The following is a 23,958-nucleotide window of genomic DNA, read 5'->3' as shown; positions in this document are numbered from 1 at the left end:
ACAACAGACCTTAACAAATGTATGCCACACAAACACATACAAATCTTTTGGTCTACCATGTGTTGGGTGTTTCTAGCATGTCACTTGGCTGGTATGAGGCTAAAAAATAATTTGTTAGCTCTTATGAATCTGGGCATTGCTTCACCATTTTGTGACTTTGATATGCTTGTTATGTTTAGTGAACTCAATTTTCTATGTTCCAATCACTGCTCTTAGTTAATTTTGATACTTGCAGTCTGTAGATCTTGTTTCCTGTTGATTCACTTGTAATTAAACTGTTTGGTTCACTAGATTGGTAGGATAAAACTGAAAGCAATGAGAATGGCATGTCTTTGGGCCTGAATTTGCACAAGATTCGACTGCTCATTTGGTTTGAATCTTTGCTTCTCAACTACATTTGTTGGTCAATGAGTTCTTTTCTTTCTTTAGTACTCTCCTGGTCCTTTGACAGACTGCACTTCTGAACTCAATTTTAGATTGGTTCTGTGGACATGTTTGTTTGAAATGGTCTGTGAACCTTGACGGACTTGAAAATTATTTAAAAAGTCCATTGCCCCTATTAGGTTTTCTTTATGGAGAACAGAGAACAAACACAAACAAATCAGATGGCACATAATGTTGCTCGCACACCATGTGCAGACATCTCAAACACCATTAATACAGGTAAAGCTTAGTACATGCGTGTAGATTAATGAATGCAACGTAGTATGTAATAGAACACTAATATACAAAGTTACATTGTAGGTGATCAAAATGGATCAAACTCGTTACGACCAATTGTTGATGCTAAGGAACGTAAGAGGCAAAGAGATAAGGAAAGATATGCCACGATGTCTTATGAACAGAAAAACGAGAAAAACAAAAAGCGTCGAGAAGCACGTCTACGGAATAAAGAGTTGAATAAGAAGCGTCCTGAAGCAAGTCAACGAAATGATTGCCAAAATATGATGCCCAACGCGCCAAGAGGTGATGAAATTCGTCAACTTTAGAGTAATGTTTCTGTGCATAAACCTACTACTGAAAGTAATGTGTTCATATTTTGTAGGTGGAGACAAAAAAGTAAATGTTGATCCAGATGATGATTCCGACTAGTTGCATATCAATTATACATTACAGTCAAACGACATTGATGCAACGACAGAAGTTCTAACACCAGGTACATGACTGTTCATTAGACTAAACATGCAAAAAAATAAAGTTTCATACGGTTTAACGTAGTATGCCTTATTACAGGCAGTGTGCACGAAAATATTGGCCACACACCTAAGCATACTAGACAGAGGACCGCCTACTTTAGCGAGCGGTACAAAAACTTAACTCCCGTCGAGAGGGAGTTTAGGCGTGAACGCCTTAGGTTGTATAATAGAACACCAAGGCGAAAAGAGGCAAAGGTAGACCACAACAGGAGACGTAGAGTTATGCAAGCCGACACTTTGAATCCCACATCCATCGCCATGGAGGACCCAACATATACCCCTGAGTTGGTACACCCTACAGCAGATGTAAAGGGATCTGATGGATCCATATTAACTGTCTGCGACTGGGTTATCCCTGAATTCGTCAACGCACCTTTCTTGCCATCTCCAACCCAGACCGAGGATGTCGCTTCGCCCGATATGTCTACCAATACACTAAAGTGTAAACATCATGTTCCTCGTGGGGAAAGACAAGCTATATTAGCTCGTCGAAACCAGCTATTTGAATCAGCCATATCAAGGAAGGTGGGTACTTCGATTGAGGATACTAGCGGTGACGCTGTTGAAGGGGACGATTGGACACAGCGCCATACGCCTATGAAGATCACCAACAATGGTAATTACTATCCAAGTTTATATGGATCTTGCAAGACATCGATAGTATGTAGTCTGACTAAACATGTGCTTACATCATCTTGGATCCATTTAGGTGATGACGATGAGGGTGTCATATTCGAAGACGACGATGATGAGAACGAGGGATACCTATTCGCTGCGCAATGTACTATTTTCGATTATTATTATCATAGCAAGGCTTATGTAAATATTCATGTCTTACTCATTGTTTTCAAAAAAATATCAGATGAGGATACCGATGAGGATATCGAGATCGATGGTACTCAAGAAGAATCTACTGCCACTTATGTTTCTGACCCGTACGACAAGGTGTACAGCAACATCCCTGAAGAAACACATATGCTCAAGCTTGTTCCCAACTACGGTTATTGCACCGCGAAGAAGTTTGAGTATGAGCCACCTGGGTTTTGTTGTCGTGGTGGGAAGGTTGAGCTAGGTCCAGTGGAGACCCCTCCCCAACTCAAGAGGTTGTGGGATAGTGCAGACTCTGATGCTAGGCACTTTCGTGATAACATTAGGTTTTTCAATGGCCATTTCTCTTTCACTTCCCTATAATGTTGCCTCGATAGTATGACAACTAATGTAAGGGGTTCTGGTATATACACGTTTCGAGCACAGGGCATGATGTACCACAATATCAAGTCATTTGGTAGGGAAGGTGGGGCAGAGCATAAACACCTTGAGCTTTACTTTTATGATGACGATCCCAGCCTCGAGCATCGGTACCGTAAGTGCCGTGAAGAGCATCAACAGAAAGACAAGGAGGTTATCAAACAGATAGTCGACATAATACGTGGAAACCCGTACTCCGAGCACCTTAGGACCATGGGCCACGTTGACAACTTTGATGACTATCGTATTGCATTGAACCTTGACCAGACGTTGAACCAGAAGACATATAACACACCTCTCACTTCGGAGGTGGCCGCTGTCTGGATCGAAGGGAGCGAAGGGCGAGGCCAATTCAGCAAGAGTGTTATGCTCCATGGGAAGGACAGTTCAAGCCACTGCATCCGCTCATACCATGGATGCTACGATGCACTATCATATCCATTGTTCTTCCCTAGAGGCGAACTTGGATGGCATGCAAAAATCCCAAAGGTTGGAGTATCCATGGACGAAGTGGATGCATACCGCACGACACATAGGGCAAGTAATGCAAATGATGAAGATGCGGGTTAGTTGTTAATTTGATATTTGAGATATTTGCACATTATTAACTATGCTTTCGACATCACTCACTTTTCAATCCTTGCATATGCAGAATCTCCTAGCCATTTATGTGTGTCTGTACGTGACTACTACTGCTACAAATTCCAGATTCGTCTCGGGGTATTCAATCCAATACTTCATGGAAAGCGGCTTTTCCAGCAGTTCGCGGTCGACACGTACATAAAGATTGAGAGCTCTCGTTTAGATTTCATACGTAAGAACCAAGATCGGTTAAGGGCAGACCTATACCAGGGCTTGGTGTATAGCATGCTAGATGGAGATATTAGAGCAGAGAAGATTGGCAAGCGAACTGTATTGTCGACATCGTTTATTGGCGGTCCTCGTGACATGAGACGTCGGTATATGGATGCTATGGCTCTGGTGCGCAAGTTTGGTAAACCAGACATCTTTCTTACCATGACATGTAACCCTAACTGGGATGAGATAAGGAGGGAGCTTCTCCCTGGGCAGACACTGCAAGATCGTCCGGATCTTGTAGTGCGTGTCTTTCATGCAAAGCTACAGGAGTTAAAGCATAGGCTGACTAAACAGGATATTCTTGGTAAGGTCCGAGCCTATGTCTATGTCGTGGAGTTTCAGAAGCGGGGTTTGCCGCATGCCCATTTTCTACTCATAATGCAGAGGAAGTACAAGCTCACATGCCCTGAGCAGTATGACCTTTTGATCTCAGCTGAGATCCCAAGCAACAAGTACCCTAAACTACGAAAGATGGTTATCAAGCATATGATGCATGGCCCGTGTGGGTCGCTAAACCCTAACTGCCCATGCACTAAGGGTCGTAAATCGTGCAAGAATCATTACCCTCGGAATTTCAGTGACACAACCTTGCAAGGGAAGGATTCGTACCCTGTTTACAGACGTCGTGACGATGGTCGTACCGAAAAGGTTCGAGGGTGCGAATTGGACAATAGATGGGTTGTCCCTTACAACCCATACCTCCTTCGTCTCTTCAACTGTCACATCAATGTTGAGGCATGTGGGAGCATCAAGGCTGTTAAATACCTGTTCAAGTACATATACAAAGGCCATGATCGTGCTTCTGTTGTTATGAGAGATGCGAGCAAGGCAGATGATGATGTAGATGAGATCAAGCAGTACAGAGATGCAAGGTGGGTGAATCCTCCAGAAGCCTTATGGAGGATATACGGCTTTGAGCTTAGTCAGATATCTCCACCTATGATGCAGTTGCAACTCCATCTTCCAAACATGCACATGGTGTCGTTTCACGAGCGGCAAATGGTCGAGCAAGTCGTCAACCGTCCAGGTGTTGATAGGTCAATGCTCACAGCATATTTTGAGGCGAATAGTCTACACAAGGAGGCTCGTGGCATCCTGTATCGTGACTTCCCTGAATGGTACACTTGGCAGAGTGGTAAGGGAAAAGTATGGCAACAGAGGAAACGAGATACGGGTGGACAAGTCGATAGAATAGTCTCTGCTCATCCGGCCGAGGGGGAGCGCTACTATCTTCGTGTTCTCCTAAACCATGTGACTGGCGCCACTTCCTATGTGGATCTAAGGACAGTAGATGGTGTCACGCTACCGACTTTTCGTGAGGCAGCAGAGAGAAGGGGACTGCTTGAGTCGGACAATACACTGGATGAGTGTCTCACTGAACGTGCTCTTTTCCAGATGCCATCGGCGCTGCGCCGACTTTTTGCCACAATACTTGTGTACTGTGAGCCAAGCGATGTGGTTGTACTCTGGCAGAAACACCTAGATTCTATGTCCGAGGACTATCAACACAGGAATCCGTGCAAAACTCATGTTGAGCAGATGGTATTGATTGACATTAGGAACATGCTGCAGTCAATGGGAAAGGACATAAAGACATTCCCTCTTCCTCCTATCATGGATGCGTATGACGATGCTATTGGTACTGCTAGGGAGGTTTACGAGGAGGAAATTATCGAACCAGTAGCAGGAGATGTGGCTCTCAAAGACTGTCTTAACAAGGAACAGAGGGCCGCCTATGATAAGATTATGTCTGCCGTTGACACTGATTAGGGCGGATTATTCTTTGTGGATGGACCTGGTGGCACCGGAAAGACTTACCTATATAGAGTGCTGCTCGCGACGCTACGCAGCCAGGGCAAGATTGCAGTGGCAACAGCTACATCTGGCGTTGCTGCTTCCATAATGCCTGGAGGAAGAACCGCCCATTCACGCTTCAAGATACCTCTCACTATTGACGATGGCGATGTATGTAGCTTCACGAAGCAGAGTGGAACCGCAGAGTTGCTACGGAAAGCATCTCTCATTATCTGGGACGAGGCTTCTATGACTAAGAGACAAGCCGTGGAGGCACTGGACAATAGCATGCGCGATATAATGGGTCGACCCGGACTGCCATTCGGTGGTAAAACCATTGTCTTCGGTGGGGATTTCAGACAGGTCTTGCCTGTTGTTCGTAAAGGGTCAAGGGCTCAAGTGGTCGCTTCTTCGCTACGGATGTCTTACCTATGGGAGTCCATGTCCCACTTAAAGCTTGTTACCAATATGAGGGCAAAAAACGACCCTTGGTTTGCGGAGTATTTGCTGCATGTAGGCAGTGGAACTGAGGACACAAATACTGACGGCGACATCCGTCTTCCTGACGAGGTATGTGTGCCTTACAGTGGGAGTGACAACGATCTTGACAACCTAATAGACTTCGTTTTCCCAAATCTCAACAAAAATATGTCTGATTCGACCTACATCACTTCAAGGGCGATACTGTCAACACGGAACGAATGGGTGGATATGATAAATGTTAAGATGATTGATCGTTTTCAAGGGGAGCATATGGTGTACCATAGTTTCGATAGCGCCATGGATGATCCCCATAACTACTACCCACCCGAGTTCCTAAACACACTGACGCCTAATGGGCTGCCACCACATGTTTTGAAGCTCAAGATTGGATGCCCTGTTATATTGCTTCGGAATATAGACCCTGCGAATGGACTTTGCAATGGCACCAGGCTGGTCGTTCGTGATTTCCAAAGAAATAGCATTGACGCAGAAATTGTACTGGGTCAACACGCTGGAAAACACATTTTCCTGCCGTGTATACCTCTGTGTCCCTCCGATGAAGAGATGTTCCCTTTCCAGTTCAAAAGAAAGCAGTTTCCTGTACGGCTTAGCTTTGCAATGACGGTTAACAAAGCATAGGGTCAGACTATTCCCAATGTTGGTGTATACTTGCCCGAACCAGTGTTCTCTCATGGCCAACTATATGTTGCTCTATCTAGAGCGACAGCCCGATCAAACATAAAGATTCTTGCAATCCCACCCGTTGATGGGAAAAACGTCGAGGAAGGGTGTAAGAAAGAACCCCACAGTAGATTGTGGGACATATACTAAGAACATCGTCTACAAGGAGGTCCTAACAAACTAGACCTACGGTAAGTCTGTCAAAACTCAATTGTTTGTTTCAATAAAAAGACACTGACACAAGACTAACACTCAAATGTAATTGTGACGTTTTGATGAGGAGATGTTAAGGAGCTTTATAAAATAATATTGATTTGTTTGTAACTGTTCTGTTTGATAGGTTGGGGTATTCATGCTTCACTTCTTGAGCTTGGTATATTGCTTCCAGATGCTACGATCTCCTGTGCTTGGTATGTTGCTTCCAGACACTACCGCAAGCGTAATCTAACCCATTTTAACTAAAATACTCTTGCGTGGACCTGAAGATGATAGCTAGTTGAACACTTTTTACGATAATTTTTAGATTCATCAGTAGAACTGCTCTATGATAAATCTAGATCTAGATTCAGTTTCTAAGCGGTGATAGGTTCATGTTTATGCTTGTGCATTCAAAGGACATATGTTGTAACTCTGAAACTTATGTCTGCCTTCCTGCCCATGTGCCCATCGGAACTGGGACCCTTCTATTGTTCTTGCCTTTTTTATTACCTTTTTACTTGCCCTCTCTGCATGTTTGTTCCTTTTACTGCTGCTTCAATCGTAGTTCAGTTCATCACTCTCCCGCTGTTCACTTTCAGACATGACACAAGCACGGATCGGAACACTTGTTGTATTTGAACTCAAGAATGCCAAGTAAGCATACAAAGTCCCCACCAGGAAACTGTTATATGAACACCTTGTCATGCTTGAGTTCATATACACCTTCAGAGAGACATGTAAGTTATCCTGTATTTTAACATCCCAATCTGAACTGGAGCAGGAAACTGTCAAATGGTGCCGTCAGATCTTAAGAAACAGCCCCATGGCTATTCGCGTGCTGAAATCTGCACTCAACGCGGCAGAGGATGGCCATGCAGGCCTTCAGGTAAAGCCTGCCAAAATGCTAACCCTTCCATTGGAAGTTGGGACTGCTGCTGGTGAACTTCTGTCTGCATGTTGCATTACTGATGTTTACGCTTCTGCTCTAGGAGCTTGGCGGGAATGCCACGCATATATTCTACGGCACGGAGGAGGCAAAGGAATGGAAGAACGCGTACATGGAGAGACGACGCCCAGATTTCTCCAAGTTCCCACGCAAACCTTGAGTTTCAGCTCTTTGCTGAACTGGCCAATTATTTTACTAATTTTCCCCAACTTGGATCATTATTGCTTACTCTACGTTGAGGAGACGGACGATAATCATTTTCACTCCAATCCGTAATTGTCTATTATGAATTTTATGGGGTTTTTGGACTTGGGATTATTGAGTAGACATGCGTACAACTATGGTTATGTGTGTATTCTAAACTCGGGCTCACCCCCATCTTCGCGTTTCTGTAAGCCAATGTTGACCAACAGCTTAAGTTGGTCTTCTTCTGAATAGTCCATGGGAGCGAGAGATTGGATGTCATTGTTGTTCTTTTATTTGTAATTCAACATGTGCTGAGATTTTTATTGGCTGCCATACTCTCTCTAGATGCTTTTTTAAATGAAGTTCATAGGTTTGCAAAAGTAAGTCACCAGTTTTTAAAAATTAAAGATGTGATGGGTTTAGTGTTCGAGATGCTGTAACTATGAATCTGTTGATTTGGCTTGTCACTTCCAGAGCTTTGATGGAGAGCAAGCTACTTAGTGGAACTACTCTCATTGTAGACCGCTACTCCTATTCGGGAGTGGCCTTTTCAGCTGCTAAGGTCCTTGACATTGAGTGGTGCAAGGTGAGCTGCGTGCCATACGGATGAATAATGACTTGCTCTCTTTCATTCATGTCAATATATAGCAGCAAACTAAGAAGTGATGCCTATTTATCCTCTTTTCTAGGCTCCAGAAAATGGACTTATTGCTCCAAACCTTGTAATATATCTTGATGTACAGCCAAAGGTACTCTATTTATACTCACTTAGCCTATTCCAACATGACAGTGTTTTAGTTTCTTTTTATGTTTTTCACGAATTTGACTTCCGCTCCATTGCTTAGACTTATACACAGATGATGGCCACTGTTTGCCCTTAACCCAATCAACAGTCCACTATTTATTTCCCTTTTGGAACACTGAAAACAATCCACTGTATGATTCTAAAGTATAGTAAGCCAGGAAGTATGGGGAAGAACACATTTTGTTCAGCAAATTTCTTTGGCCACACTTCTATAATGCTAAATGTTGTCTGTGATGTTAAAGATGTTACTCGACAGTACCATGTAATATATGCTACGCTCACTTCAATAGTATATACATATATGGATTATCCTCGGGCTTCATGATTGTCAATGCTAATCTAATGTTACAGAAAGTGGCTGAAAGAGGAGGCTATGGGGGTGAGCGATATGAAAAGATAGAGTTCCAAAAGAAAGTTGCAGAGCATTACCATTCACTCCGTGATTCGACATGGAAGGTAACTCAGTTTTTGCAAGAATCACCAAGATGAGGTCCTTGTATTTGCTTGGCCTCGTGCCAACGACTCAGGTCTTGATATGTGCCAATCAAGGGTCTGGAATTGCAAGTGAAACAGATTCAATACCTATTTTGTTTAGTTTGCACTTTGCAGTGATATTAGTGGAATGTCAGAGCTAATGTTTCTGTGAGCAAAATAGAAGCACCGAACAAAGAAATTCATAGTGTGTGTGCCACTTGACAACCTAATAGATCTCGGTTTGCAAAGTCCACAAGTTCAGCCTTTTGCATGCGTCGGTCACTGGTTCTGCCTGTAAGAGAGTTTGAGTCTCCAGATGTGAATAAACCCCCTGTAATGCTATTTCTTCATATTGAAATTTACCGGGAGCTGAAAAAAGGTAGCTTCTAATTCTCTTCATGCACAGAATCACTATGTGCAGAGTTTATCGTAGAGAATCTTAGGGAATCAATTTCAGTCAAAGAATCATTTCACACTTTTGGTAATAAGCTATTTTCTATAATTATATTGTAACCAATTGTTATTCTTGCATGTACACATCCAAGATTCTTGGTCGACAAATTTGATGTTGCTAAGAAAGCATGTCTCAATTTTTCGATAAGTTTAAGGCGTCAGTCGTTACTGGTGAACAACTCTGGAGACAAAGGTGCTACATTCTTTCATCTCCTATGTCATAATAAATTTACCTGTGTGCCACTCATGTCTTACATGGACTTACTTTATTGCAGTTGTATAAAGGATTGGTTGGTCAGTTGATGGATATTGTTGTGAATGCAGTACGTTTGATTTCTGTTGTAGTTTTTCTGTGAAAGGTTTCTATACCTGTCCATTTCGAAGCATACTTGAAGTATGAAACTGTTATAGGCTTATAGGTTCTGTGCATCTGCAATTCAGATGACTCAGTTGATCAGTTGTATGTTAGTAGCGAACCCCTTACATTAATTCATGGGATGTCGTAGAAACAAATAGACTTGTGATCCGGATATAACGTGGGCGTCCACATCTCCTTGGTGAAGCCCCCGCCGTGCCCCCGTTGCGCCTACATCGCACGATTCCCGTCGCGAGAGCCCCTGACGACCGCCCCTCTCGCGCGATGCTTGCCGCGACAACCGCCTGTCCCCTCCCCCAACGCCATGCCTGCATAAAAGGGAGGTGTCGGAGGATCTGCTCCGCTCGGCAGCAAAGTCCGGTGCAGAATCCGTGCCCCCCACCGCCACCGCTACCCTGTCTCCGCCCTTGACCCCTGCCACCACCACATACTCTTCTCTTGTCCTAAGCCGCCGCCCGCTGCTGATCTCATCGCGATGAGCCACGACTCCGTGCTGTCGTGGAGTCCCTCTCGCTAGACCTGCTGACCCACGCACTAGCGGCCGTCCTTGACCCACAGGGACCACAAGTCATGCCGGCTCGCCAGCTGCGTCCCGTCCCGCCACGCCGCGCGGTACTTCGCTAGGAGGCGCTGCGCGCCTTCCAACGCTGTCATCGCTCGACCTCTCTGCGTGCATGGGCCTCGACGATGCCTCCCTCGCTGCCACGTTGCCCGAGGAGCCGCCACTGACCCACTGTCCGTCCGTCAGGTGCGCCTCGCGCGGGCTAGCGGCGTCGGCTGGCGTGGCCTGGAGGTGCTCATGGCAATGTGCTCAAGGCTGGAGGCCGTCGACCTCTCGCACTGCATCGCCGCCGGCGACAGGGAGATTACCGCCCTCACCACGGCCGCTGGGCTCATGGAGCTCATCACCGCCTCAGTGTCACCGATGGTCGGGCTCGACAATGTCGTCGTCGGATGCCCTGGGCGCCAGAGGCTCAGCCACAAATGGTGCTCATGACTGGGCATCCTCCCCGGCCTCGGCGTGATGCTTAGGAGCCATGACCAGGCGGCTCCAGATCCACATCCGCATCCAATTCTGTACTGTATAACTGTGAAACTGATAGAGGTGTGCCCACTGCATAGATGAGTTCTCGTGGTTGAATGCTTCTTCATCTCCACTTGTCAGGCAGGCGGCAGCTATCTGAGGCGGAAACTCAAGGTTACTATTACTCAGCTGGTTCCAAGAATCCTAAAAGAGAAACAAAATTCCATAATCCAAAGTTTGTTTCTCTACTGAACCATTTACGTTTCTACATTCCTCAGACACTTCCCAACTTGGAGAAAGGTGGTGTTTCTTGATGATGATGTTGTGGTGCAAAAGGACCTGACTCAGCTGTTCTCCATTGAGTTGCATGGCAATGTCATTGGAGTTGTGGAAACCTGTTTGGAGTCGTTTCATCGATACAGCAAGTATCTAAATTTTTCGCACCCTACCATCAGCTCCAAGATTGATCCACATACTTGTGGATGGGCTTTTGGAATGAACATTTTTGACTTGATATCCTGGAGGAAGGCGAACACCACATCGTTGTACCATTATTGGCAAGAGCAAAATTCAGATCTATTGCTCTGGAGAACGGGAATTCTTCCTGCAGGCCTTTTGACATTTTACGGCCTGATGGAGCCCCTAGACCGCAGATGGCATGTCTTGGGTATGATGTAGACATAGATGATCGTTTGATTGAGAGTGCTGTTGTTGTGCTATATAATGGAAACATGAAACCGTGGCTGAAGCTGGCTATTCGCCGTTACAAGTATATATGGGAGTGGTATGTGAATATCTCACATCTGTATGTTAGAGAGTGTATGTTGCAATAGAAAGCCTGCAAATCTCTGTATGTTCTTGTATACCGTTGCAAAGCACGGGCACCATACGTGTACACTGAGACACGACAGGCAATAAACATAGTATCGTTAGTCAACGAAATGACAAGGCAGAGGAGTACTAATAGTTAAGAAAAAGCATGGAGAAGAGCGAATGCGAATATAGGATCATGCGAAGTTTAACATATCGCAGGCTCCAATGCAAGAGTTTCTTCACATACTTACCCGATATACTAGCTGTAGCTAGCACACAACTGCTAGCTTAACAGTCCAACGAGCAAAGTGGGATGCTGTTTACCACTGCAGAGCTTACACACAGTTTGCAATTGCATAATAGTTGTTTGCTTGTCCGCCGTCGGCACTAGCGAAACATCTGTACGGTCGTATCCTCCGTAGCAAGGCCACTTCAATCACTTACATCGAAGTAAACATCTCGACCCGTTCACCGTTCTGGGAAACAAGGGGGTCCAGGATGCCAATCCACGTGCTGTAGTCGATGGGCGATCCGCCCCTAGGCTCGAGGAAACCGTTCACAAAGAAAAACGGCGCGCCAAAGACTCCCCTCGTGCACCCGTACTGAATCATAACAATAAAAGGTTCGGGAGTCGGGGCAGTTTCATCAGCAAAACGAGCAAAACTCAAGGTACTAATCCTTAGAGCTTCCAACGCTAGCATGGCGCAGAAGGGGAAAGCTAACCTTGAAAGAAACTCTCGCTGCCGAGTCTGTCTTCCCATCGCTGAAGCCCGACAGAAACTCGGATACTGAGTTACCAACAGTCTGCGCAGCCATCCTCGCTATCCGTCGATGGAAAGGGCGCCATTCCGCGACAGCCCCGGCCAACCTCGCTCCCACTCTGCGACCCGTCGATGGAAGGGCACAGATGCCCCCGCAGCCGCCCTCACCCCACGATCCTCGCCCCGCGCTCGCTATCCGTGGATGGAAAGGGCGCCATTCCAGGATGCCCCCGCGCCAGCCCCCGCCATCCTCGCTCCCACTCTGCCACGAGTCGATGGAAGGGCACGGATGCCCCCGCAGCCGCCCTCACCCCACGATCCTCGCCCCGCGCTCGCTATCCGTGGATGGAAAGGGCGCCATTCCAGGATGCCCCCATGCCAACCCCCGCCATCCTCGCTCCCACTCTGCTCTCCGTAGATGGAAGGGCGTGGATGCCCCCGCAGCCGCCCCACCCCACGGTCCTCGCCCGCGACAGCCCCGTGATGCTCGCCCCTGACGCCCTTCCATCTTTGGAGAGGAGCGCTGGTGCCCGCGCGTGATGCAGAGCCGTGATTAGAGATGGCAATGGGTACCCGAAACCCGACTACCCGACGGGTTTTACCCGATATGAAGGCGGGTATGGGATGATTTCTCTACCCGCGGGTATGTTAATGGGCAAGATCCTCTACCCGTTGGGTAGACGGGTACGGGTTGGTACTACCCATACCCATCTACCCATGGGTAGAATATACCCGCAACAATACCACTATAATTATCTAATAGAGTCCATCTTAGCTAAAATAAAACTCTTCTCTAGCTATCATTTGTCTAGCTACCAAGTTATGTAATCATATGATTTGTTATACGTGAAGTTGGACTTGTTTTTTATGTTTATTTAATGTTTTGAGTGATTGATATATTAGAATTTAAGAATTTCCTAGCGGGTACGAGTTACACGATGGGTAAAATTACCCGCGCGGGTACGGGTATGGGTACGATTTTATACCCGCGAGCATATATGGGTAACCCAACGGGTAGAAGTTTTTTTGGTGGGTACGGGTATGGAACGGCACTACCCGACGGGTATGTACCCGTTGCCATCCCTAGCCGTGATAAAAACCAGATGCTCGCTCCCACTCTGCTCTCCGTAGATGGAGAGGAGCGCTGGTGCCATCGCGTGATGCAGAGCCGCTGACGACTCGAGGCCGCGCAGAAGCTACCATCGAAGTTGCCATCGAAGTTGCCTGTGACATCAAAGACATATTACAAGGTGCCGTAAGAAACCTGCCATCCCAACGTTTTTTCTCTGTCTTTTTTATCCTCCATTCAAATCGATCTCGTGACTGAGTTCTTTTATGCATATGTTCTAGTTTAGCTACATGTTCACTTAATATAGAATCATCTAGATTAATCGTTATCTATATTGTTTTCTGGCGAGTTGGAGATACAAGTGAACTGTTGGAATGCCTGAATTTTAAAATAGCAGTTCGTGTTAAAACTTAACAATGTTGATGGACTATAGCTAGACATAGACAGAGGCATTGATATGTTTGCATGTTCTTGGTGATAATCTGAAGGTTCGGCACCATGAGTACACTTCACATCATCAGAAGTTCAAAACTATTTTCTGAAGGTTCGGCTTCATGTTTGTTGTGCACACCTGTGAATCAATACTACCACATCATTAGGACACAAATATAGAATATCATAAAGTTTCATCAACTATGTTTGCAGAGTGAACAAAAAAAAGAATCAAGTTGCATAAAATTGTATAACAAAAAGATGCTATAGAACAGTACCCAAGCAAATCATTCTGTGTATTAATTTGTGTCACTCACTCACCTTCAGATCGATCTCGTGTCTGGGTTCTTTTATGCATGTTCTCATGTGTGCTCTGTGTCAGCGTGGCAGCCACACCAACCCCCATCCTGCTCGGCGCTAGGTTTCTGGAATGCTGCCAATAGACAATTTCATTTGCTGCACCAGAGACGAACCCATCACACCCATGTATCTCCTAATACTCTATAGTACCATGAATAGTGAAGAAAAAAAGCTAATACATTATTACAAAAAACAACTTGGTCTTGGTTCATTTTCTGACATGAAATTAACATGTTTGTTCTCGTAAAGATTGAAGCAATCATGTGTCATTTTTTTATTTTGTCCACTCTATTAGTTCAGAGATGGCTCCGTGATTTATTTATTAATTTATTATGCATCTAACAATTTGTTATGCATGTTAGCTTACTATCCTAAATCGTCATTTATTTTTTCCACTAACATGGCAAAGCATGGACACTAGCGTATCTTACTTTATGAATGTAGGTTTTTGTCCCGAGAATGGAATCTCTATCCGTAGGCTTGTGTCATAACAAGCAAAAAAATCGGCGGCAACCGCAATAGTTCCGAAAGGTATTAATAATTTTCTTAGTTCTGTATGGATCAATTTGTTTTTTATTGTAATAACTAATTTTATTTTTATCTCACGATTGTTTGCTCTAGACTATATTTGCACACAGGGTGATCTTGCCCTCATCGATTTTATTAAGGAAATCCCTTGTGAACCAAGGGTAGAAGTCATGCTTATTGATGATGCCTTTGTTGAAAGAAAGTCGATGGAATGTTTATTTCAACCGAATGCATATATAGGTGACGAGGTAATCCATGCTTAGTTTTTAAATTTGGTGACCTTGTTATGTATAGGTTTTTTTACTCACCCTGGTATTTTTAACCACAACTTACACACTTGCAGGTTATAGACTGTTATATAAATTTGATAAAAACTCAAAAGCATCTAAAGTGTCGATCTGGAGGTCGCGTTCACATAGAAAATGCTTTCTAGTTTAATTTCTTGAAGCGAGATGGCGATGTTGAAATTAAAACAGAGGAGCTATATCCAATTGAAGGCATGACACAAATATGTAGCGTTGAACGAAGGGTGTTACTTTACCTAGACCATGACATGGTACATATGAGTTTACAATCTAAACAAAAAGTTAGTGTGTACATGTATTTTATTCTTATGCAAGTATTTATAACTGTTTTTGTTGGTGTTTATTCCGATAAACATCCGAGAGACGCACTGGTATCTTGTCGTGATCCATGCAATAAATATGGAGATTCAAGTTCTCGATTCACTTTGTACTTCACAAGACCGTAAAGACCTCACTGACTCTGTGAGTATGCACAAACTAAACAATTATGAATTCACTATTAACTTATCTCAATCTCTAATTTTGTTTTACAATATATAAAGATTAAAGGTCTCCAAAGACAAATTGATATGATATCTCAACGTAAGGAGTTAAAAGACCACATGTGGCCAGACCTCCAAGTTGCTTCTTGGCCGCTCAGAGAAATAGACATGGGATATGCAAAGCAGACAGATAGGTACGCCCTAAAATCTTCTTTACCAATTTCTTCATTCATACTAATCTTTATGTTTTTATTAATGTATATTGTAGCTCTTCATGTGGCCTCTTTATTTTGAACTATATCGAATACTGGACAGGGGATGAACTGTCTGACAGTTTTACCCAGGTATATTATTACTACTACGACATATATGCACATCTACAGTCAATGTTACATATATAATGCTAAATAATTATTTCTTATTTGTAGGATGACATGTCACACTTTAGGAAAAAAATGGCTGCTATATTACTATCTTCAGACCTGAATAAGAGAAGGGGGTGTCTGTTATACAAAAATGATAAAGAAGTTGACTCTGGAAGCCCATCAGATGTTGAGATATTAGAAAATTCAATAGATTCTAAGAAGAGGAAACTACTCCACGTGCTTCATGATAGCGAAGTAGTGTATGAAGATGAGGAAGGCCCTATTACTCAAGCAGACTTGCAAAAGTGGTTTGTTGATGATTGGGATAAAAGAGCTCCTGTAAAAGTCTCTAACGATGGGTGCACCAATGACTTTTTAATGGTTGGTCTTTCCACAAAGGACATGCCAGTGACCAAAGCCGATTCAATAGATGTTTTATGTGATTATATCATGGCAATAGAAGACGATACGACACTCGAGTAAGTGCTCATTTATTTATCTATTTTATGTATATCAACTACTTAGATTCTTGGTATAGACTTTCGTCATGATACATTACAGGATGACATGGGTGCGAAGTTTCAATCCTTTTAAGATAGAAATCTCTGTCAAAGACCTGCAAAACATATTAACGATAAATCAAGATATGATTCTAAGATGTTTTGACATGGTTGTTCGGCTGCTTGCCAATAAAGAGTCACGTAGGCCGAAAGGAGAAATCATAAATAATAGAAAGCATTATATGGACATGCGTTTCTGGGTAAGTTTGTTTCCAATCATTAATGTATTAATATATAGTATATCTACATCTAATCCTCATGTGGACATGTATATATACTGTCCAGAGAATGGTTGGCTTTGGTAAACTTCCAAAGTACCATCAGGACCCTACAGCAGAAGAGTTAGCAAAAACACTCGATTGTTGGCCATCAATGAATTATTATATCACAGGTTGTAGATATGTAAGTATGTGTTCATTTCGAATGTATTTATAAAGGACACTTCTTTGCAATCCTAATGACTGATATTTTGCAGGTTCTTATGCCATGGAAATTCAACGGATGTCATGCCCTTTTCGTAATAGATCATGTTAAAAAGCATGTGACTTTTATCGACTTTACACCGACTCAAGATTGGTGTAAACACATGCCATACAAGAGGTTTGCGGAAGCGATTATCATGGCCTCAAAGAAATATAAGATTGCTTACAGCAAGAAACGTTCTGGATGGGCGGAGGATATCTTTAAGTGGGAACATACCATTCAGACTGGTGTTCCAATTGACTTAAGAGGGTATTTTCTAAGTACCACCTTATCAGCAGTTTAAATTTTTCCTATGATAATCATTGTATAAAACATAGTTGCCCAAACATTATATTATAGGTTTAATACCAGCTACCTCGTTCTACAAGCTATGTCCATGTGGGGGAATGACAGACGAATGAAATTTGTTGGGGTAAGTGTAGTACGTTCGTTCTATGTTCAAAACATATATTACAGATATCTCTTTTTACAAGATAATATGTTTTGTTCTCTTATGTCTTTGTCTATAGGATGCAAAGATTGTTCGAAGGAACTTTGTGATTGATCTGTTAAGTTATGAGGATAATTCGTGCCGATATGCCATCCCTGCAAACATACAACAGAGACTTATCGATATCGCTAAAAAGGATTAGCTGATTAGTGTGATATTGATAATGTTTGCCACACGGATTTTACATATTATAGTGATATTTGTCGTTCCGTATTAATGTTTCATACAAATCTTTTACTTCCGTCGCAACACACGGGCATATATCTATAACATACAACAGAGACATGTAAGTTATCGTGTTTTGATTCGGTTCCGTTGCAACGCACGGGCACCCTACTAGTGGTACATATAAAAGGAAACATTCACCAAATAAATAAACAAACACCATTACATGAATAACATTCACCATTACATGGACAAGCATATACCATACAAACCATACTTATGATAGTGCCTAGAATAAAACCTAATTCATATTCATTTTATTAATCCACTATAACTCTACTTTGGATTGTCTCTAGTGAAGGTCATATGGATATTTGACTACGAAACTATTTTACGTAACATAGCCTAGATGTAATGATTTAACCAATTCTACAGAAATAAAATAACTATTATATAATTATTTCTATTATGAACTATGATAACCTTTTAGTTTTATCTTTTCTTTCTAAAAGAAATGTCATTATAATAACCAGAGGTCAAAACATTTTAATTATAAAGTAAATCTCTGGTTAGACTACAATATTTGTATTATTATGAATCCTATACCACTTATTTCTTATGTGTTAAGAAAGTTTATATTATTTATTTAGTGGGTTTACATGAACTTATGAATATAAACTTCCAGATTAATTCTAAAATTCATCATAAACAAAAGTAACTATGAAACTACTTATGAATATAAACTTCCAGATTAATTCTAAAATTTATCATAAACAAAGTTAACTATGAAATTACTTATCTAGTGATTCCAATATCATGACTAATAATAATTCACTAATTCATCGCATATATATCTAAAAGCAATAGTTCACATACACATGCATTCCAAATCAAAATATTCCCATATTACAACAAAATAATTACAAAATTCATAACTAATTCAAAAAATGATTTGAAAAATAATAAAACTTCTGGGTTGTCTTCAACCTTGTGATGAATGGAGGGGCTTGGTAACGACGAGGCGATCGGCGGTGAGGTGGGGCGCGACCGGGACGGGCACGGGTGCGGCGCAGCGTGGGCACTACGCGACGTGGGCTGAGCAGGGTAGGGCGTGGAGCAGACGGAGCACGGCCCGGACGCGAGCACGGCGCAGCCAGAACGGCACGGCGTGAACAGCAAGGGTGTGGCGCGGTCCGGTGAGCGAGCACGTGAGAGAGGTGAGGGAAGAAGGAGAGCTCGGTAGGGGAGGAGCAATGGGCATAGTCGGCTTTTATAGAAGAGATGAGGGAGGGGAGAGGGCGCCAGGGGAGAAGAAGAGGTGGCAGCTCCATTGATGGCGGAAGTTTCTCCATTGATGGGGGGAGTGAGTGGGGAGAGGAAGTGGGGAGAGGAAGAGGAAGGGGCGTCGGCGGTTTCGGGTCTGAGGGAGGCGAGGAGACGCTGGGGGCGTGTTGGTGGGTCGGCCGAGTGCGGGACGACGCGGCCAGGGCGGCTCGCCCGGGCGCTAGGCACGGCGGCTGGAGGTAGGGGAAGGGTCTGCGGGTGAGGCCCGTGTGGAAGTGAGAGGGAGAGAGGGAAATGAGGTGGTGGCGGCCGGGCTGGTTCAGCCGGCCCGGTTTCGTTTTTAGCCTTATTTCCCATAATAATATAAATATAAATATATTAAATATTTTTAAAAATTCATAATAATTATATAAAAATATTTACCATTAAAGTTTTTACTTTTGGACCAAGGTTCCCACATTAATTAATTAGGTTTTCATATAAAAGAAATTTTATGAATACAATCATCAATCGATTATGAGCAAACAAAAATCATTCTAAAGATAAATAAGGTCAAACGCTTAATTTAATTTTTTTACTTTACTCTCTACTATATTTTAAATGCATTATTTTAATTGATGGATTTGAGGTGTTACACACACCACACCGAGAACCCTCCTCGAATTTTGACAAGGCTTCTATTGGCAACCATGGTGGCGGACGCTAAGCAGATCCTATGCACATGCGAAGAGTGCCAATACTATGCGAAGTAGACCCACTGGCCATCCCAATCCTTACAAACCATCCCCATCATGTGGGTTTTCACAGTCTGGAGGCTGGACATGGTCAGACCCTTCATAAAGGTGCCTAGAGGCTACACGCATTTGCTTATCGCCATCAACAAGTTCACAAAGTGGACCGAAGCTCAGTCGATTGCTTAGATCAGATCTAAGTGAGTCATGGAATTCTTGCTCGACATCGTCAACCGGTTTGGTGTTCCTAACTCGATCATCACCAATAATGGCACACAAATCATCGGGAAGAAATTTGTCAAGTTCTGTGATGACTACCATATTCAGGTTGACTTGGTAGTTGTGGCACACCTAGAGGTGACAATAGGCTCTAAATTTTACACCATGAGATTTATGGATTGAATTAGGATCGGACTCTATTTCTAATTATTTTTGAACTAGAATTTATTTAGAGCCCTAACATTTTATGAAGAAACATTTGGATCGCAATCCATTACCACCCCTAGGCACACCCCCTCATGATTGGGTAGGTCAAACGCACTAAAATCATGATACTACAAGGCCTCAAGCCAAGGATCCACAACCACCTCAACAAGTTTTGGTCGGCGATGGGTCACTAAGCTCCTGGTGGTACCGTGGAGCTTGAGAATGACCCTAAGGTCATGTTTGTTTCATCTTATAGATTATATAATATGGATTATAATCTAAATTATATAATCCAGATTATAATCTATATGTAGTTGTTTGACAATTTAGATTATACAAATATAGATTATTCACAAAGACAATAGTACTCTTGTTTATTTATTTGAGGTGAGGGAAGAAGAATGGCATATATAGTAATTTCTATTTACATAACCATGGGTAGTGGGTCTTTTGCCAAAAATAATTTGAAGCTACTCTTGAGGAGATTATGAGATTATCATAATTTGGGCTTTAAATTATATAATCTGAACCCATAATCTATGTGTTTGTTTACCTACTGGATTATTTGCGCTGAATTATATAATCTAGAGAGATTGTAATCCGAAACAAACATGGCTTAAGTTGGGCAATCTGTTTAACTCCATTTTTCATGGTGTATGGTTTCGAGGTAGTCTTCGTAGTTGTCATTTAAATATTAAATGTGACACGAACTAAACTTTAGTCAGGGAACCAAACATCCTCTAAGGCCTTGTTTGGTTGCATGAGGATCAAAGGAATTGAGGAAGATTAATCTTTTTCTATTTAATTTTGACTAGCAAGGAATTAAGAGCAACTCCAAAAGAGCACTAAAAATTTATTCCCAAAACATCTTATTGGGGTTGTTAAAAAATTCATAAAAAACTAAACTCACATCATACTGCTAATAAATAATCCCTAATATTTTCAAAACAACTAGCGTGGGCCACAACAAACACAATCGAGCCGATACTACATGCTTGTGTCCTTGCATCCTTGCAGTTGGGCCAGGACATACATAATACAAACTGCGCTCAAGGCAAAAATATCGCGGGAAGCAGCTAACTACATGTCAAATCTCTACTACTACTTAAGTGCCTAATGTAGACGTCCACAGAGGCGGATGGTGCACGGTTCTGCCGAAACAGCATCCCGCCCGCACGCCGCGCTTTCTGCCTTTCTCCACGCCGCGCTTTCTTCTCCACATGCTGGGCTTCCATCCATGGCTGCCTGCGCGCCCCGCTCCCCCTTTCCTTGCACGAGATGGATCGGCGAGATTGCCCACAAATCACGCCAATCCATGGCAGCCGCGATGGATCCGCCGCGAATCGCCCACAAATCGCTCGCTCCCCCAGCCGCGATGCTTCCAATCCAACAACCGCGCCCCGCTCCCCCAGCCTTGCCCCGCTTCCCCAGCTGTGCCAGGGAACTCGGCCTCCCAAATCACGCTTCCATCCATGGCAGCTTAGTTCTCCCAAATCTGCTGCAAATCGCTGGTCTGCCCAAGCACCTACTTGATCTCCCAAATCCGCCACGAATCGCCCACAAAGCTTCCATCCATGGCTGTCGCGCCCCGCTCCCCCTTCATGGCAGCCGCGCTCCCTCCACGCCCTTCCATCCATGGCAGCCTTCCCCCCATTCCTTTTGCTCACAAATCGTCCACCTGGTCTTGCGGCTGCCTTCCCCCATTGCTCCCCCTTCTCTCTCCCTCCCTTTCGACCACATCTGCCCGTTCCTCTCTCCAAGTCCACAGTAGACGCCACGGTGCTCTCTCCAAGTGTGGCTCCACTGCGTACTCCACCGTGAATCACCGGTGTGCCGCTGCCGGCGACGAAGAAAGAGCCCCGCTCCCGCCTGCCGGTGTGCCGCCACTCCGCAGCGCTGGTGTTCCACGGTAACCGCTCCTCTCCTCATCCTCCTCTCTCTTTCCGGACACCACATCTATAGATGTTCGTGCGTTGTTTCTCCTGAGATGTTTTTAGTTCCCTGGCGCCTTCCCATCCTCTCATAGGACGTAGCCGGTGCAGCGCCGTCGCCCCAGCCAGGAAGCCCATGGACGCAGCTTAGTTCTGTCCTCTTGTGTGACCTGTAATCAGGATGAACTGAAAGGAACTTAGTTCCTGTGGATGCAGCTTAGTTCCACCTCGTCGATCATATGAACTGAAAGGAACCAAACATACAAGCTGTACTCAGTATGACTGTAGTTGTCGAGCGTGTCCGAGAGTTTTTGTCTTCCTTCCATGTATCGTGGCCTCTCCTTTAGCAGCTGCAAATAATTGTAGTGCCTCTGTCTTATTGCTTTCAGATTGGAATCCAGGTGCTTCGAATTTGTTTGGTACTCGCACTCTTTGTTATATCCACTTGTGTGACCTGTAATGCGTATATCATGCCCTTGCTCTCATGACTTCATCTTTGTTGTCAAAAGAAGCTATGTGATTTGTTTGTTAATTAACTGCTCTGCGCATTCGGAAGCTGATATCAAGTGTCTGTGTACACAATTTTTCTAGGAATCGGACCCTATTTAATATATAAGTTACTAGCCAATGATTATGGATCTTGCTGGTAGAATGATCTGATCCGCGCGTGGAATCCAGATAATTGAGACGTTGACGATCGATGGTTATATCTATTTTCTAATTCCTGAACATCATCAGTTGGTGGCGCCACTAGGATAACACACGCGCCCGGTTTTTTGGCAATGTTTGAATACCTTAAAGCCAGATATATTTCTCTGTAAGGCATACTTAAGAAAGCGTCGTGGTCTTTATTTACCTGTGTTTTGAAACAATCTAATCATTATTGAATCATTGAGTTAGTGCTTACAGAACGGGAAGGGTGTCAAATGGAATCAGAAGGAAGCTGTAAGATATGATACCTCTGCTATGTCGGTGTCACACACCATTTAAAATTTCCTTACAGTAGAAGTAATTCTATTTCTAGACGCATTCAGTTGTTGAAAAAAACTGGATAGTTGGTACACTATCCTGTTCATACAATCTATGCATTTACCACACCTCTTACTAGATATATTAGGAATAGACAACTGATGTTCAGTTGATGAACTACTCGTTACCCTCTGATCTGATGATGCTTTGAGTACCAGACTCTTTTGAAGCTCTTTAACTCAGCTAAGAGAAAGTAGCTTTTTATTTGAAAAAAGGTAATCTTGGTTGGGTTTCCTCTATCAATGTAATTATGATCTTATCACCTAGACCAATCAAAATACACTAACCAGCAGATACTGGACTACCAGCAGGTCGCCATACTCTTTTTAGTACTTGAGTTGTGCTAAATCTGAAAGAGACATTAATGCAGGCAAAATGGTATTTGCAAGCTGCAGAGGGAGGGAATGTACGGGCCATGTATAACATTTCCTTATGTTACAGCTATGGTGAAGGGCTTGCATAGGATCCAGTGCGTGCTAAGAGGTGGCTTCAACTAGCTGCTGATTGTGGTCACAAGAAAACTCTTTATGAGTGTGGTATTAAGCTTTGTGCGGTATGTCTCATCTCTTTCTCATAGGAGTGCCAGACTTGCTTTTCTGGATTTGTTTTTTTTCAAAATGTTTGGCATAGCAGTGCACATTTCAAGGTGATAATAATTTCCACGGCATGCTATTAACTAGACCAACCCTTAGTCCCTTGTATTGAAGTATGATAAGTTACTCATAACACAAACCCATGCCAGGTTCCCGTACTATGATTGCTTCCTCAATTTTAAGAAATTCATGCGTTTACCTGTAACTCAGGTGGCGAGTGGCGTGACGTTGTCTCTCTCATTTTATACACAGGCAGGAGACAAGGTTAAGTGTCTCATGTATCTAGAGTTGGCGACACGGTGTGGAGAAGCTGCTGCTTCTCACATGAGGGATGTAATACTTGAATCACTCTCTGTTGTGAATGCGTAGCGTGCCATGTCGGATGCTGATAAATGAAAGCCTAGGACACTCCATCCTAGACCTAGAAGG

General features: G+C 43.5%; 2 long non-coding RNA genes and 1 pseudogene across 2 annotated transcripts; 2 read left to right on the top strand and 1 right to left on the bottom strand.

Moving 5' to 3' along the window:
- Positions 1 to 1,091: 1,091 nt before the first annotated feature.
- On the top strand, positions 1,092 to 7,339 carry LOC103632665 (uncharacterized). Its single transcript, XR_002263604.1, has 3 exons — positions 1,092 to 1,156; positions 6,601 to 6,670; positions 7,240 to 7,339. It is a non-coding gene; the product is annotated as an uncharacterized lncRNA (long non-coding RNA).
- A 3,396-nt stretch (positions 7,340 to 10,735) lies between these two features.
- Positions 10,736 to 11,573, top strand: LOC109941125 (probable galacturonosyltransferase 11; annotated as a pseudogene).
- A 136-nt stretch (positions 11,574 to 11,709) lies between these two features.
- On the bottom strand, positions 11,710 to 12,355 carry LOC118472955 (uncharacterized). The gene is made up of 2 exons (XR_004851487.1): positions 12,259 to 12,355; positions 11,710 to 12,137 (listed from the first exon to the last, which is right to left on the bottom strand). It is a non-coding gene; the product is annotated as an uncharacterized lncRNA (long non-coding RNA).
- Between the last annotated feature and the right edge of the window lie 11,603 nt (positions 12,356 to 23,958).

This window comes from Zea mays, chromosome 7 (assembly GCF_902167145.1).
Source record: "Zea mays cultivar B73 chromosome 7, Zm-B73-REFERENCE-NAM-5.0, whole genome shotgun sequence".
Classification (NCBI taxonomy): domain Eukaryota; kingdom Viridiplantae; phylum Streptophyta; class Magnoliopsida; order Poales; family Poaceae; genus Zea; species Zea mays.
Note: the sequence above shows the minus strand (reverse complement) of the source record. Positions and strands in the feature narration are given on the sequence as shown.